At 50.4% G+C, this 17,091-nt stretch overlaps 1 protein-coding gene across 5 annotated transcripts in view; it reads right to left on the bottom strand.

Annotated features, from left to right (window-relative positions):
* The window catches only part of EPB41L1 (erythrocyte membrane protein band 4.1 like 1), a 143,629-nt gene that overhangs the window by 69,589 nt on the left and 56,949 nt on the right, over positions 1-17,091 (bottom strand). The window contains exon 1 of one of the 5 annotated variants that reach the window (XM_072800836.1): positions 9,474-9,551. The exons of 3 other annotated variants lie outside the window; for them this stretch is intronic. The gene's annotated coding sequence lies outside the window, so the exon portion shown is untranslated. Of the gene's footprint in view, positions 1-3,551; positions 3,701-9,473; positions 9,552-17,091 lie in introns of those variants that run through there. One more of the 5 variants, XM_072800844.1, reaches the window with a different exon arrangement.

Genomic DNA, 17,091 nt, shown 5'->3' with positions numbered 1-17,091 from the left:
CAGTTAAGTGATGTGCCTGAGGGCACGTGGCTGGTATGCAATGGAGCTTAGATCTGGTGGATTCCAGAGCCTTGCTGAGGACCCACACTCAAGCTTTCTGAGTCACCTCCCAGAGCTCCTCGGCCCCCTATCTGTTCCACACATATCAACCCACCCACTCTTCTTCAAGGCATTCCTATTTCCCCTCTGACCTGAGGGAGTGGGTGGCCTTTTCTCACTGCCACTGAAATTCCACTTGGGCCTTTGGTTCCCAGTGCAAAGTCTCCTGGAAGCCTTCCCTGATCACCAAAATAGGAATCCATGCTTAACATATGGAACAGTAGCTCTTTACCCTCCCTGTATCCTGTCTGTCCCTCTTTAGCTAGACAGTGAACCTCTGAAGACAAGAGAGGGATGTTTCCTTAGAGGCAACGTGGGGCCTGCAGGAGGTACTCAGAGACTATTTTTCAAATTGAACAAAACCAAGTACAACCTATGAGAAGAAACTATGGGCTGCTGGCATGGCCATCAGGAACACAGCTCTGGCCCACACTGCCTGGACTGAAATCAGGGCTCCCCCATGACCTAGCCATAAGACCCTGAGTGACTGTCTTTCCCTTGCCTGTAAGCCTCAGTTCCCTCGACCTATAAGATGGGAAGAATAATTCCTACTATCGGGTTTTGTGAAGATCGTATGAATTGTACAGGCACAGTGCCTGGCATGTAATAGGTGCTCAATAAATGCTGGCTGTTACTATTCTTATCCACAAGCCTCCCGTCCACAAAGGAAGCAGTGCCAGCCTTCTCTCACCCCCACTCATCCACCCAGATTCAGGCCCCCTCCCTATAAGGGCTTCCTTGTCACAGCACTAGCTGGTGCCCTGCATTCCCCACCCTTGTGTTTTCAGGTAATTAGGGTCCTATCAAATGCAGCAGGGGTAGGAGTGGGTAAGCATGGGGGCTAACTAGACTAAAAGCCAATAAGTAAAAAAAAAAAAAAAAAAAAAAAAGGCCAATAAGTCGTCCTAGAGAGCCTATGGGGGCAGGGAGCCAGAGCAGCCCCACCTCTACGGGATCCTAGCCTGGAAGCAGAAGGCCAAGGCGACCTCTCTCTCAGGGCTCCTAGCTAGTACCTCTCTGCCCCTACCCCTCCGGACCAGAGGAGCACTTGAGCCACAGAACCACCTTTGTCTCACCAGATCCAACACAGACCTCTCCACTGGGATCAGCCCTGGCATATCAGTTATGGCTGATTAGTTGTGGCTCTGCCGGACACCAACCTGGTACTCCCAGACACTGCCCCAGGTATAATGTCATGGTAGAGAAAGAGGCTCTGGATGCAGACAGCCCCATGCTTTCCAGCTATGTAACCTCAGGCAGGTGACACAACCTCTCTGAGCTTCAGTTTCTCATTTGTAACAAGTGGATAATACCTGACAGGGTGGCCGTGAGATAATGTAAAGCACTGGCACACAGTAAGTGCTCAATAAATGCCCTCATCCTGATTGCACAATCACTGATATTATTCCAGATACAGATTATTATCCCCTTTTAATCAATGGAGACACAGAAGCCCAGAGAGGTCCCCAGAGAAGTCCATGTTGAAGCTAACACAGAGGTACTTCCCATCTTTGCTAGTATAGTCAAAAGACCCTATCTACTTTCTCTGGAGGCTCAGGCCCAGAATATCTCTGGCCATCCAGCATCCTCTTGGCTCCATATACTAACAAGGTCAAAGGCTATTGGCTGCCCATTGCCTCAGCCTTGGCCCATTATCTGTGAGGCAGCCTGACCTTTCCTCCTCACATTTTGGGGGCATGGGCTAGGAGACTCCTCAAGGGTAGCCTCAGGCTCCAGGCTATAATGCCCAGCCCCTGTCACACACCTGTGTATGGGACAGCCACAGCAACAGGGAAGCAGGCATTTGGGCTGCAAGAATCTCAAACCAGGGATAGGAGACCTGGGTGCATTAGTGTTGGCTCTCCCACTCAGCTGCTACGTGACCTTGGACAAGTCATTCTTTCTCTCTAGGCCTCATTCAAGCTTTCAGTATTTCCTCAGTGAGGGCTATGAGGCCAAGCATCATTCTCATGCGGTTCTATGAAAGCTCCATGAAGCTCACAGAGCTGAGGCCAGGGAACTGCCATATGGCCAGGGAAGGATGTTAATAGCAACACTGCCCCCTGCACGGATCTCCAGGACTGCCTTGAGGCAGCCCTCAAGGGACCATGCTCTGCGTACCACAAGGACTGTGCAAGGGGTTGCCTGGCAGGCATGACCTCAGGCTTCCAGGAGAAGCCAGCTTCATCCCTGCACAGAGCTGGCAGTGCCTCCCTGGGCCACAGTGGCTCAGAGAGGAGGCTGGCACAGGCTGCCTCTGCCGCAGGCTCCATCTGGAGGAATGGGTGGGCAGGCGGGCACAGAGCCACCTCTATTCTCCACACCCTTGTCCAGGTCAGGCAGCACTGTCTTCCAGGAGCTTCTGGGGACACTATTCCTGTCCCCACCTCTCAACCTGGCCCAACTGCCGCTAATTCTGGAAGACTCCTAATGCTGTGAGGTAGGGAGCAGCCGGACCCCACACAGCCCAAGAGGTCCTAAATCCAGCCCTCTTACACTCCCACCTTTGCAGAGGAGGTGATATGCAGATCCAGAAGTGCAGGCAGGAACTCGTGGTAGTGCCTCTCCCCCACCAATGCATTCTCAGAGGTAGGGGGCAGGGAGGGTGGCAAGGACCACAGCCGGCAGCCAACAAGGAGACCAGTGTCTTCAGAACTCCTTCCTAGTCAAGGTCCCCACGGACCATCCTGGGGCTGTAGCTCTGCTAGTCAGTGGCCTCAGCCCCTGGTAAGTTAGCCTGGTGGCTGTAGTCACTTGCCGCCCCCTCCCCCCATTCCTGTCCTCCAGACCCCTGCTTCTCAGGCCCTTGGACACTCCCAAGCATGAAGGTGCCAGACACAACTAGGACCCACAAGTCCTCTCCCTCTAATCAGGGCGGGGGGGGGGGGGGGCAGTCTCTGGCCAGAACAATAGGAAACCAGAACCCCACAGGTCCCAGGACTATTATCCATCACCCAGCTTTGGGTGACTTGGAGGAGAGATGGGGTGGGAAGTGAGCCCAGGTGGGAAAAGGTCTCCAACCAGCGGATGAGAGAGAGGACAGGAGCCGCCCAGCACCCCAGTCTCCAACCACAGACTGACTGGCCTGCAGCATCTGAAGCTTGGACACAGAGATCCAGAGAGCCTCTGGCCTCCACAAAGGAGGCAGGAGCGGTCTCAGAGAACAGAGTGGCCCAGCCAGGGAGCCCAGCACCCAGCAACCATTCATCCCAACAGTAACCACCAGCCCACAGCCAGCCCACCTCTCTCTCCAGGCCTTGGGGAGGCTGCAGACCTACGAGGTGGGGAGGAACAGCTACGGATCTCCCCCACGAGGCCAGGGGGCCAAGAGCCGGCAAACTCAGTTCCTCCCGGGCTCGCCCCCAGTCCTCCCCAGGGCTGCAGGCTGGGCCTACGTGTCCTGAGTCCCCAGCGCCCTCCCCCGTGCCACCTGATCCCCCCCACGTGCCTACCTGAGGCCGGGGGTCCCCATCTCGGGCAGGCTGGGCGGGGGGGCGCCCCGTTGGCTCCTGCGGGGGGGTGGGGGTGCCGGCAGGCCGCGGGGCGGGGCGGGCGCACGGGGCCGCGGCGGGCTCTGCGGAGCAGCCTGTTCCGCGACACCCCCGCCCGCTGATGGATGCCGACTGCAGCAGCGGCGGCGGCTCGGCTCGGCGTGCGCCGGGGGCTGGGCACCGTGCCCACAGCCCCGGGCCTGGCGCCCGACGCGCGGCCAGCCCCCGCCCCCGCCCCCGCCCCCGCCCGGCCTCCGCGCCCAGCCCAGGGGCGGCCGCCGCGCGCCTGCCTGGTCCCTCCGGCGGCCCGGCCCCTGCCTCCGCCTCCTCTCCGCCGGCCTCCCTCTCCTCCTCCTCCTCCTCCTCCTTCTCTCTCGCTCTCTTTCTCTCAGGCTCCCGGGCCACCACCTCTTCCCCGGCGCGGCCGCTGGCAGTTCCCGGACCCCTGCGGGACCGCCGTGGGGCCAAGGAGCCAACTCCGGAGCCCTTGCTGCCCCCACCCCCGCCGGGCCAGCCTCGGCCCTCCTGGCGGGGAGGCCTCTCTGGAGAGCTCAGCGGGGACAGGGGAAGGGGGAGGGGAGAAGAAGGGGGAGGATCCCTGACTCAGAAGGGGTGACTCAGACTCAGTGGGCCTCCCAGCCCACCGAGCGGAGCCAGATACCCCCACCTCCCCAGCAGCCAAGAAGGGCACAGGCTCCGGGGGGGGGGGGGGGGGGGGGGTTCTTGGGGCTTCTCCCCCATCCGGGAGAAGGTGTGTGCCAACATCCCCTGGGATCCTGTGTGTCTGAGTGTGTACTTGTGCTTTTGCCCACGTGTGCTTTGGTGGCAATGACCCTAAGGGTAACTGAGAAATGGGCCTGTTTACAGCTGGGTGTGCACGTAGGCTCCAGGAAGGTGTGGGGCAAGGGTAGCCAAGGGGTCTGTGGCACTGAGGCTATGAATCAAAACCAAATGAAAGCCCTTCAGCAGCACTTAACTCAAAAAGCTGGTCTGAACCACCACAGCTCCGACTCCCTACGTCCACAGGCAATGACCTCAAATGGCAGAGGGTTCTGGGAGGCAGAGGGCCTGAGATCTGGTCCAGCTCTGCCACTGTCTTGGCCAATAGTCTTGGGCAAGTTGTTCTCAGTCAAAGAAAGAGTTGGACATACTCATCTCTGGGGTCACAGTTCATGCAGGAAGCCTCAGGGAAGACAGCAGGTAACTCCCAACATAATCTCCAAAGATTTCTGCCCACAGTCCACATTTGTAGACCACATGACCCCTACTCCCCAGCCCTCCCCTCCACCAGGCATACACAGATTTTTTCATTCTTCAAATAATTCCTAAGTACCTACTGTGTGCTAGCCACTGTTCTAGGCACCCCAGAATCCATAGCAGCAGAAACCACAGAGGCCGGAAGCTGGGAAACAGCCCAGACACGAGCCAGGCCATCCGATCCCCTAAGCTGCAGTTCCCTCAGTGTCAGCCTCACCAATGGGTTGTGTTGCTCAGTGTCAACTCACCAACATCCACCTCTACTCCCTCTTTCCACTTCTCCCACCCAAGGTGGCTACTCCATCATGATGACCTATGTCCTAATACCACCCCTTAGGGTCTCTGCAGAATGAGGCCAGGCCTTCTTCCCAACACCCTTCAGAGAACTCAAGATAGCAACTGTGTCCCTTTTTTCCACCCCCACATTGAGCCTTATCTTCTCCAACTTAAACATGACAAAGTCCTTTACCAGATGTTCCCAAGACATAGCTTCCAGTCCTTTCACTGTCCCTGCTGTCCACTAGACTCAGGAGTGGGCAGAGAGTGAGCAGAAGGAAGCCAGTTCCTCCCAGTCCTAGAGAACACGCCCTTGCTCCAGACAGGATCTGGGAAGATGGACAAAGCAGCCTAGAGCCAATTCACAGAAGGACTGGAGTCCCGCTGGGCAGACTTCCTTACAGATGTCCTCCTTCCCTCTGGACTTTTCATTCTCCAGCTTCCCAGATTCCTCTCAGGAACTCCCCAGGCCCTCAGGGGCTTGACCTTGGGCAAGTCACTTTGCCACTAGGGATGCTTTGTTTGAGTTCAGTTACTACATATTTATTCAAATAAATAAGCGAAAGGATCAATAAAACTTAGGAGTTAACCAGATGAACTTACTATTTCCTATGCACATCTGGCAAGAGATCCTTGACTCCCTGCTGGTCAGTATTTTTATTCCAGATTGATTCTGAGCCTCTTCTGTTCACTGACCTTCCCAGCCTCAGGCTTCTGACAGCAGGACAGACCACAAGGCCAAAGCCCTCATTCCTTCTAGTTCACTCTGCTTCTCTGGATCCTCCTCCCCTTCCTTCCTTCTCCCTCCTCCCCTTGGTCAGAGCTACTTTCCCACCCTCTTCAGCTAGATGGAGCCTCTCACTTTCCCAGAAGAATCCAAGCTACATTCCAAAGACAGAGGCGGGATGTTCCCAGACATCATTCTGGATTTATACTCAAAAGGCCCAATTCCCTTCAAGTCAGTGGGACTACTCAGAAAGGTGGGTTTCTTTGACTGTCAAGATTTCCAATGATTATTATTAACCAATATTTCTAGTAGCACATTCCAGTTTGCAAAGTACTTTTATGGGTGATCTTCACATCTTGTAAGATACCATCCCCATTTGATAAATAGGCAGACTGAGGCCCAGAGTGGGGTGAGTGATTTGTCCAAGGTTACACTTACTCAGTCACCCTAGCTCTCTGGACCACTTTCCACTTGACACTGTCATAACCTTTTCCAGAGAAATCTGTTGTGGGGGATTGCTCTGAAGAATACATAGCCCCTTATGGTCATCTGTTGAAATGTACACTCCAGTTACTTTGCTGCCTTCATTCCCCAGGCAGAGAAACTGAGGCACAGGAATAGAACCCAACCCAGAACCACCTCTCATGAAAGCCCTGTGGAGAGATGCTGGGAGGCCTGGTGGACAAACATGAGCCGAACCAATGAAGAGGGCCTTTTCAGTTCCCTTAGTTCTGAATTCTGCTTCCAGCCCTGGCTCTACCACTGTCTGTGTTACTTGGACAGATTATTTGACCTCTCTGAGTCTGTATTCTCATCTATATTGTAAAAAATTGTAAAAACAAAAAAAGAAAAAAAGAATTGTAAATTACATATAAAATGGGACAAATTCTTCTGCTCCACTTCTGTTACTGGGTTGGCGTGATGGGAGGTTAGCAAATGCTGGCAAAAGAGGAAGGACAGGACCCCTCATTCTCTCTCTGATCTGCCTAGGAGGTGGAAAAATTATTTTCTCTTAAATCTTAACTCAAGGGAACTTGATGTAAAAGCACCAGGATAAAGAAAAGCCAGGAGAAGGATGGAAGTTATTCACTCCATTGGCTGGGAAGGCAAAGCACACAGTGTCAACAGCCCCCCAAAGCTGGGGCAGAGATGAAACCTTCAAGCAAGGAGGGCCCCTCGTACCCCCTCTTTTATCTTCAGTGGTCTCTGCCAATGTCACCCCAAGTAGTCTGTGGTCTCGTGACTCCCAGCCATTGTGGGGGTCCCTTGGTTTGTGGGTGGCTAGCATTCTTAGCCCAAGGATTTAATCTTTCATTCAGCAAGCAGATGTTCACACTGAGCCAGGCCCTGGACTCAGAGAAGGCAAGAGGAACTGGGTAGCCTCTGTCCTTGGACTCACAGTCAGTCCCGTGGGGAAGAACAGCACATAAGCTGGCCCATCAGAGGGCAATGTAAGATGAATTGCCACCATTTTCTGAGCATTTACTTTATACTTGACACTAGACACCATTCATTTGTGTAATGCTCACAATAACTCTCTAACATCAAAATCATTCACTCCTTTCACAGCTAAAGTTAAGTGAGGCTCAAAGGGGTTAATGACTTCCCAAAGTTCACCCAGCAAATAAATAGCAGAGCCAGGATGTGACTGCCATGTCCATCTAATGCCAAACCCTGAGCATCAATCCTTATGCTCTTCTCTCTGCTTCCAGAGCTGGGCTGACCACTATGTTGCCGCTGGCTACATGTGGCTACCGAGTACTTGAAATGTGACGGATGCAAATTGAGGTGCACCATGAGTCTAAAGTTGACACTGGACATTGAAGATTTAATTTAAAAAGAGTACAATGCAGCTCAGTCATTTTTGTGTTGAAAGATCTTAGATGTATTGAGTTAATGAAATATATCTTTAGAATCTGTCATTGGTTTCTTTTTGTTGTTTTTTTTTTCATGCGGTCACGAGAAAATTGTAGGGGATCCCTGGGTGGCGCAGCGGTTTAGCGCCTTCCTTTGGCCCCGGGCACGATCCTGGAGACCCAGGATCGAATCCCACATCGGGCTCCCGGTGCATGGAGCCTGCTTCTCCCTCTGCCTATGTCTCTGCCTCTCTCTCTCTCTTTCTGTGTGACTATCATAAAAAAAATTAAATTAAATTAAAAAAAAAAAACGAGAAAATTGTAAATTACATATTTGGCTCACATGACACTTTCCCTTAGTCGGCCCAGGTTTAGACAATCTGAAGTTCTAACCCAACCCCTGGGGCTCAGAAAAGGCTTCCTGGAGAAGGGGATGCCGAAACTGAGCTAAGTTAAATGCAAGGTCATGGCAAGGAGGGCATTCCAGGGCAAGAAAGTTTCAGGGCATCTGGCTTTGGCCCCAGAGGGCTGCAGGGCCTGGGTGGGCTGAGCTGCAGCCCCAGGCAGCTGAGAGCTGGGCCAGTCTCTAGAGGAAGCTACCAGAGCCAAACTTTCCAGAGCAGCATGACCCACAGGCCTGGGACATTCTGCCTGCTGAGGCTGTTCTCACTGGTCCTTGGCGCTCTCTGGAAAGCACTGCAGGGTGGCTGCGTCTGGGTGTAGAGCACAGGCAGGATAGACAGGCAGCAGCGCTCACCTGCCAGGAGCCTCTCCCTTCCAGCCTCCCCCGTCTCCTCGCCTTCAGACTCCTCCAGGAAGGCTCCCAAAGCACTAGAGTCCCCAGGGATGACCCTCCCCTGGAACCTTCCAGCCCAGACCATGGGAGCCACACACTCCCACATTAGGTCATATTCTGGAGAAGAATGATGGCCCAGCTGCACGGCGGGTCACGCGGTACAAAGTGCTTTTCTATCTCTAGTGTGGTGTTGCTGAAGATTGCGAGAGCAGAAGTTACCTCTGGGGAGGGGGGTCAGAGGCAAGGATAGGGAATGTTCATTAATTTGTATAGGAGGTATGTGACCTTGGGCAAGGCCTTAACATCTCTGAGCCTCAATTCCCATCTCCGTAGATGAGAATGATATTGGCACCCCTTCTTAGAGCTCTAGGAAAATGACATGAGAGGATACCCACAAAGGGCTGAGCGTGCCCTGCAGTATCCTCAGTCTCTCCAGAGCCTGCAAAGGTTGCCTCCCCTCCAGGAAGTTCACCCTCCCTGCCTCCTCCACCCATGTTCTACCCAGCCTATCCCTCCTCTGGCCTACTGGACCATATAGCTCTCCACTTCTGAATTCAGAGTTCAGTTGTCTGAACAACGGAAGCTCTATGGTTTCTCCAACAAGACTGTGGGTTGGCAAAGGTGAGAGCCTTACCTTCCCCCTTCCCTCCTCTTCCTTCTCCTCCTCTACTCCTTCCTCTTCCCCTTCTGTACCCACAGCCGGTCCTCTGCACAGGTCTGGGTATCCCATGGTCCCCTGCACCAGTGGTCCCAAGGCACTCCAGTAGCTTGGACATTAGGCTGCCATCTTTGGCCAAAAATAAGGCAGGTCTGGACCAATGTGGACCTGCCGGTTTCCACTGAGCAAATCTCCAGGAGCTGATCCTGCTCTGCTTTCTCAGTGGAGAAGCCTTCAGTGGTCCCCCATTCTCTAATAAAGCAAGCCAAACTCTTTGGCCTGACTCTCTAGACCATTCCCAGGATGATCTTACCTGGTTCTTCAGCTTTATCCTCATGCTCTATGTGGGTAGCTCTGTTAAAATGAATGGTTCCGGGCTCCCAGGGCACAGCAGCCCAGCCCTGCCTCTCTCCTTCTGCACATCTTCTTTCCTCTGCCTGGAAGACCCCTCCTCCTTTTCCCATGGTCACTCATCCAGGCATCCTCCAGGAAGTCCTTCCTGGTCTCCTCCTCTTGGCAATATTCCTCCCAGATAGAAGGAAAACTCTGGGCCTCTCCCTCCCACACTCTACCCTCCAGCCCTGGGTCATGTGAAGTGTTGAAGGGTCTTAATTCCTGTCTGCTGGGAATTTGATGGCAAGGGTCACTTTCATCCTTTTCCCCATGAGGGCCCAGCTCATAATACATGTGTGCTGTGTGTCCCTTGGGCCATCTCCCCTCCCAGAGTCAGGCTGGGAGTAAGAATTCACCAGGACACCAGGACACTTGAGGCTGAGTTCTGCTGACCCTGACACCACCTTGGCTACATTCTTAATGAGCGCCACACTCCAACTGCCCCTGGGAAATCAGCCCTCACCCAGGACTCCCGGGGCCTGAACTTGAAAGATCTCGCCACAGTCCCACTTGATATGCAGATATTGTCCACCCAGCCTCCTATCAGGTGCCTGAGGTGTCAGCTGAGGTCTGCATCATCGGAACATCACAGATTCCTTGCAGTCAGAAGAGACCTTGGAGACTATCGTACAGAGGCTGGGTGCAGTGACAGGCAATGGGAGGAAAGTGGGTCCCATGTGCCAGAAGATGCTGCAGTGACACCATCAATCACCATTATCATTGCAGAGAGCAGCTGGGTCCCCACTACATACTGGCACCGTGCCTAGCAATTTGGGTACATTTTCAGTTTTTAATCTCTTACTGCCCTATAAAGCAGAGGTTATATATGCACTTGATTTTACAGGGAGAGGAAACTGAAGCTCAGAGCAGTGAAGTCACTAAACCAAGGTCACACTGCTGGTGAGGCGGGATGGAGGGATGCAGGATTTAATCACAGGCATGCTGACTCCAGAGCCTGTGCTTTTCCACCATTAATCCTGCATACATTTGGTTTATCACAAATATACCGCGGAGGTGCTGGCCAGATTTTAAAGATTTATTTACTTGAGAGAGAAAGAGCAGGGGGAGGGGCAGGGGGGAGGGAGAGAAGTAGACTCTGCACTGAGCATGGAGACTAACGCAGGGTTCCATGTCATGTCCCCGAGATCCCGACCTGAGCCGAAACCAAGAGTCAGACGCTCAACCAACTGGTGCCCCTCAATAAAGTTTTCTTTTTAAAAAAAGGTTTTTGTCCCAGAGATGAATATATGATAGAGATTTTCAGGATGTGGAATACTCTTAGTACTAGATTCTGAAGCTAGAAAGCTCTTTCTCTCTTTTTTCTTTTTGACCGTCTTTCTATTTCAACCAGGACTGTTCTCAAGATCTCTAAACTCCCACACTAGGCCAAGCAGAATTTCACCTGCTGCCAGTTGCTCAGACCACAGTGGGTGTTGTCTTATACTCATATTCCCAGCCCGGGTGCCACCCAGCCAATACTTTACTTCTAGAGGCTGGCACTTCTCTGTAGTCTTTGCAACCTTCTCTTCATCCATTCATATGCAGGGATCAGATGGTGAGACCAGTCACTATATCACTGGTTAATCACCAACTTCATAAGGCAGCCAGGCAGTGATGTCTGGATGTTCCCACTCCTTGTACCAGGCCAGGCTGGGCAGAGAAGCCTCTGTGTGTATAAACACAGCCTTCTGCTTATGCGGCTCCTGCTGGACTCCCTCGCCAACTCGGCCCTCTGTGGCTTTTATCTTCCTGCCCAAAATAACCATTGGCTTCAGTGGTTCTCTGGACATGAATTAGATTCTCGTGAGAGCCCATGAGCAACTTGAGGACAGGAAGGGCATGTTATCCATCTCTGTTTCCCCAGTGCACCAGGGCAAAGGTTTGTGGGATTTAGCGAGCAACTGTGTGTGCCTGGAGGGACCCAAGCTAAGCAGTGAGAACTCACCAGCAAACAGTCATGCTCTCTGAAAGCCCACAGTTTAGCAAAAACACCAGCACCAGTCAAATGTAATAGAAGGCAAAAAATACTAAAGGCTGTAAGAAAAGGATGGAGTGTTTTGGAGTTCAGAGGAGAAGGAGATTGTGGGAGGACAGTTATCAAAGGTTTCAAGGCAGAGGTTGCATTTGGGCTGAGCATTACAGACAGGCCAGAAGGACAGTCTAGATGGAAGAGATAGTACAAAACAAGGCACATGGCTGGGGAATACAGGGTAGACTCAGGAAACTGGCCTCGAATGACCCTGAGCTGAGGATGCTAAGGGCTGAGGCTGGGGCTGGAAGACATATGGTACCAGTGAGATCCTCGGATGGAATGGTATTCCAAGTGGTTCCTTGCACTATCTAGCAACCAGCCACATGTGACTATATATATTTAAATTAATTAAAATGAGAAAAAATGTAAAATTCATAGACACATGTGGTTAGTGGTTACCATATTGGACAGTGCAAATGTACACCATTTCCAGACAGTTCTGGATGGCTCTGGTACGCATGGCAGAGAATCCAAAAGACTTTGAGTGGAGGCATGACATGATCAGAGCTGGGATTTAGGAACATAAATTTGTCCTCAATGAGAAGTAAGTGAATGGAGGGTAGGAGAGACCTGGACCTGGTGGTGGTGGGCCAGAGAGCATTACAATAATCCTGGCAAGACCAATAACCACTTCCCTTTCCTCTGTTCACCTCTTCCTATCGGTAAGCAGGAAAGCAGAGAGCAGTGTTTCTCAAAGTGTGGTCCCTGGAACAGCATCATCATCTGAGGACGCCTTAGTGTACAAATCCTCAGGCCCCACCCCAGACCTACAGAATCAGGATCAGAGAAGTAACTTGCACTTCAATTGGTCCTCTCATGGTTCTGATGCACACTCAGGTGTGAGATCTGCCAGCACAGAGGCTAGAGGCCAGGCCAGTTCCAAAGTAACTCTACCCTCTGGAGTCAGAAGATGTGGCTCCATGTCCTGTCTCAGACATTAACTAGTGTGTTTCATCTCTTTGGCCTCTGTTTACCAAAGAAATCAGCTGTATTTGTATATAGAGGAACTCTATGTTAAAAATTCCACCAAAATGATGAAATTTGAAATGCAATTTCATAGGATTCAATAGTTGATGGGCTAAATGCTATGTATCCCTTCCAGAGCCTGCCCCCTGCCTTGTCATATTGCCTCTGCAGTCTCCCTCCCCTGCCTGCTCCCCTCATTCAGCAGAGAGCGAGCACACAGTCCTGAAAGACAACCCCTGCCCCCATGGGCTGTCCCTGCCATTCCCAAAGAGTAGACAGATTGTCCCCAGCCATGAGAAGGTAGAAGAGAAGGAGATTGCCTGCCTCTCGTTCCCCCACCCCAAACCCCTAGCTCAGATGCCAGCCACTAAAGAGGCTCCCAGATGCCAGCCCCCACCCCCAACACAAACACAGACACAGATACACAATGCATATATCCTCTTTCCCATAGCCACAGCCAAGGGACTACACCTCCAGACACTTGGTGGTATGGTCACTCAGAACAGGCAAGAGTTATTTTTAGAGGCCGAGTGACAGGATGGGTGAAAGCAGTTCTGCACTGTCAGAGCTACTGCTGCCACCACCGGCTCTGATGAATCACTACCCACTATGTGAATGTACATGGTTGTCAGCATGGCCAGAGAGGCTGCGCGGCTTCCAGAATGAATGTCTTGGATTGGTGACCACGCTGATCACACCAGGCTGGGCCCAGAATCACACCAGGGGCAAGACTTCCCAGCTGGAGCCAGTAGAGTGGAGCCAGACCAATAAATAGCCCAGCCCAGCCTCCCCTGACCAACACAGCTCTCACCAGTACAGCCTACACCAGGCCACCAGGCCATGCAGGGGCCTCTCCCTGCCAAAGGCCCTTCAGAGTAGCTATTGATACCTCTCCTCCTCCCTAGTCTATCTGAGTAAGCCTCTCACCCTCCACACCAGTGCAGTCTGGGTATTACGGCAATGAGCACCTAGTACGTCAGGCAAACTTGAACAATATCAATGCAGCTGTCAACTGGTTTCATCTTTCTAGAGGGCACTTTAGAGAAGTGCATTCTAGCCTTAAGATCATACATAACCTTAAGCCAGAAATAATTCTTCTACAAATTTATCTTGTGGGAACAATGGATATACATAAAGATATAGCTATAAGAACACTTGTTTTGCGTATACAAGAGTCTTGTCTTGTATACCAAGGTGAAGTGGGAATTAGAAATTACGGAACTGTCCAAAAATAGTGGCTACATTATATCAATAATGATACATAAATAACGATACATAACTATCCTGAAATATCATGCAGTTGTTAAAATATAGTGTTGTGGATCTATATGATCGTACGTAATAACGTTCACAACATAATACAAAATTTTAAAACCAGGGATCCCTGGGTGGTGCAGCGGTTTAGCGCCTGCCTTTGGCCCAGCGCGATCCTGGAGACCCGGGATCGAATCCCACGTCGGGCTCCCGGTGCATAGAGCCTGCTTCTCCCTCTGCCTGTGTCTCTGCCTCTCTCTCTCTCTCTCTCTCTGTGTGACTATTCATAAATAAATAAAAATTTTTTAAAAAAATAAAAAAACAAAATTTTAAAACCAAATAGTATGTAACATATGATTCTATTTCGATAAAATGTGTGTGTATGTTTGTGCATAGAAAGAAAAAGAAAACTGGAAGGAACTATACAAAAAATAATGCTCCCAGATGTTGTTTTGTGACAGTGGAATTATTTCTTTTGTGCTTATATTGTTTTACTTCCTTGCTGATTTTCTGGTGTGTGTATTGGCGAGAACAAATATGATTTACATAAGAAAGGTAATAAGAAAAGCCTATTACCCTCACCTGACTCAGCCTCTGCTCTAAACCATTCAAAGCCCTTTCTGGTCTCTCATTAGAGCCCCCACTCCTTCAACCATCACTCTTATCAAGTCTCTCTCTAGCTTTGAACTTCCATGCCCTCCCCAGTTGCCCCCTAGAGTTTCACTAATTGGGAGCCCCATCCAGCCATCGCCCACAGACCCCTGACACAGGGGTCCACCGTGGAAGTCCCCTCCTCCAGGAATCCTTGTCTGTGAATCTCATCTAAACAGAGAGTCTGATCCAGGGAGAGTGCATCTCATTACAACAAGGGAAATAAGATTATAATAAAGATAAAAGTGGTAGTAAATCGATTGGTGGGAATATAAATTGGTGCAGCCACTGTGGAAAACAGTATGGAGGTTCCTCAAAAAAATTAAAAATAGAAATACCATATGATCCAGTAATTCCAGGACTGAGTATGTACCCAGTGAAGACGGAAGCACTAGTTCAAAAAGATGTATTCACCCCTCTGTTTATTGCAAAAAAACATTAGTTACAAAAGCCAGATATGGAAGCAACCCAGGTGTCCACCAGTAGATAAATGGATAAAGAAGATGTGGCATGTATCTACAATGGAATATTATACTGCCATGAAAAAGGATGAGATCATGCTGTTTGTGACAACATGGATGGACTGGGAGGGTATATGCTACATGAAAGAAGTCAGACCGAGAAAGTCAAATACCAAATAATTTCACTCATATGTGAAATCTACAAAAGAAACACGAATAAGCAAGCAAAAAGGAGAATCCAATGTATAAATACAGAGAACAAACTGATAGTTGCCAGAGGGGAGGGGCGTGGGCAAAGTGGGTGAAGGCAGGTAGGAGATATAGGTGGAAGCCTATATCTCCCATCTACAGGAGAAACCAGAGTCATGAGAATAAGAGGTACAGTGTAGGGGATTCAGTCAGTGATGCTGTAATAGCATCTGATGACAGCAGCTACACTTCTGAGCAGAGCATAAGGTACAGAGACGTTGAATCACTATACTGTACACCTGAAACTAATGTCACAATGTCTGTCAACTATACTATAATTTTTTTTAAATCTTAAAAAATGGTAGTGAGGGCGCCTGGGTGGCTCAGTCGGTGCCTGCCTTCAGGTCATGATCCCAGGGTCCCGGGATTGAGTCCTGCATCAGGCTCCCTGCTCAGCAAGGAGTCTGCTTCTCCCTCTATACCCCTCCACTCTGCTCGTAATCTCTTTCTCTCTCGTGCTGTCTCTCTCTCAAATAAATAAATAAGATCTTTTTAAACTGTATATATTTTTTAAAAGTGGTAGTGAATATTCACTATATTCTGTTTGCCTTTTTTCTTTAGCATTTTATTATACTCCTATCACCTAACCCTCACAATGGCTTTCAAAGTGGGTGTTGTTGCATTCATTATGGAGAGGAGAACACTGAAGCCCCGTAAGTATAGCAGCACAACACTTGCCAAAGGTCACGTGGTCAGACAGGATTCAGAACAGGTCTGATTTCCACATAGAAGGAGTTAAATAGAAGAACTGAACAGGATATCCTGAGCCCACATTCTAAGGAGCCATATTCTACAGAGCCCTTCCTTTCAGCTCAGCTCATAGCTGCCATACCCCATCACCTGCCCAGAACCCCACAAAAGCCCATCTAGGGCCATGTGCCCTGCATCTCCACCCCAGCCCATCATTCCCTCCCAGCTCTGGCAGTGGGTCCTTGCTGCCTCCTCAGGTCTCCTAGCAACAAGATGTTGTGCCTTGCACTCTCTCAACCTCTGGGCTCTCCAGCTCAGGCCTGTCTCACTGAGCAGGCAGCAGCTGGCAACTCCTCTCACAGGGGTTATGGCATCCCTGTGTGGCTGGGGGGAGGGTGGGGGGAGGAGATGGAATTGATCTGCGTGGCCCCCACTCTAGGCCTGCTCCCAGCTCCACATTTGGGGCACTGGCTTTGGTTGCACTGTTCTTTTCATGAGCTTCTATCTGCTGACTGGGACATAAAAAAGAAGTGGGATCCTCGGCCTTAAATTCTAGTCAATTCCAGTTCACTTTTGTATTTTTAAAGTACGTACGTGGAATCTTCCCACCAGAGAATTAATATTAAAAATATCAAAATAGAGACATTTGGGTGGCTCAGTCAGTTAAGCGTCAGACTGATTTCAGCTCAGGTCTTGATCTCAGAGTGGTGAGAGTGAGCCCCACATTGGACTCTATGCTCAGCATGTAGTTTGCTTGTCCTTCTCCCTCCCTCTCTGCCCCTTTCCCGCACACATGCTCTTTCTCTCAAATAAATAAAATCCTTTTTTTATAAAAAAAAAATAGCAATAATTAAAGTACTAGCAACAAAGCAGCTACTTTATCTTTACTCGATGCTCTAAACGATCTCTGAGAAGCAGGACCTAGTAGTCCCATTCTACAGATGAGGAAACTGAGATGTAACTTGTCTAAAACCACGTAGCTACTATTAATGGTCTACTGAGGTGGTACTGTGAATGAAGAAGTTTTGCCTCCCACGTTCATTGATAGTTGGGCTATGACTATGTACTGATAATTACCAAAACTGAGCAATGGGTTCATAGAGGTTCACTATACTATTCTCCCCACTTTTCTGCCTGTTTGAAATTTTCCATAATAAAGTTAAAATCAAGAAGAAAGGACAACAGAAAGATGACTGATGAGCGTGTGAATTCTAAGTCTGGCTTGAACTTAGAAA

Source organism: Canis lupus, chromosome 26 (genome assembly GCF_048164855.1).
Source record: "Canis lupus baileyi chromosome 26, mCanLup2.hap1, whole genome shotgun sequence".
Taxonomy (NCBI): Eukaryota; Metazoa; Chordata; class Mammalia; order Carnivora; family Canidae; genus Canis; species Canis lupus.
Note: the sequence above shows the minus strand (reverse complement) of the source record. Positions and strands in the feature narration are given on the sequence as shown.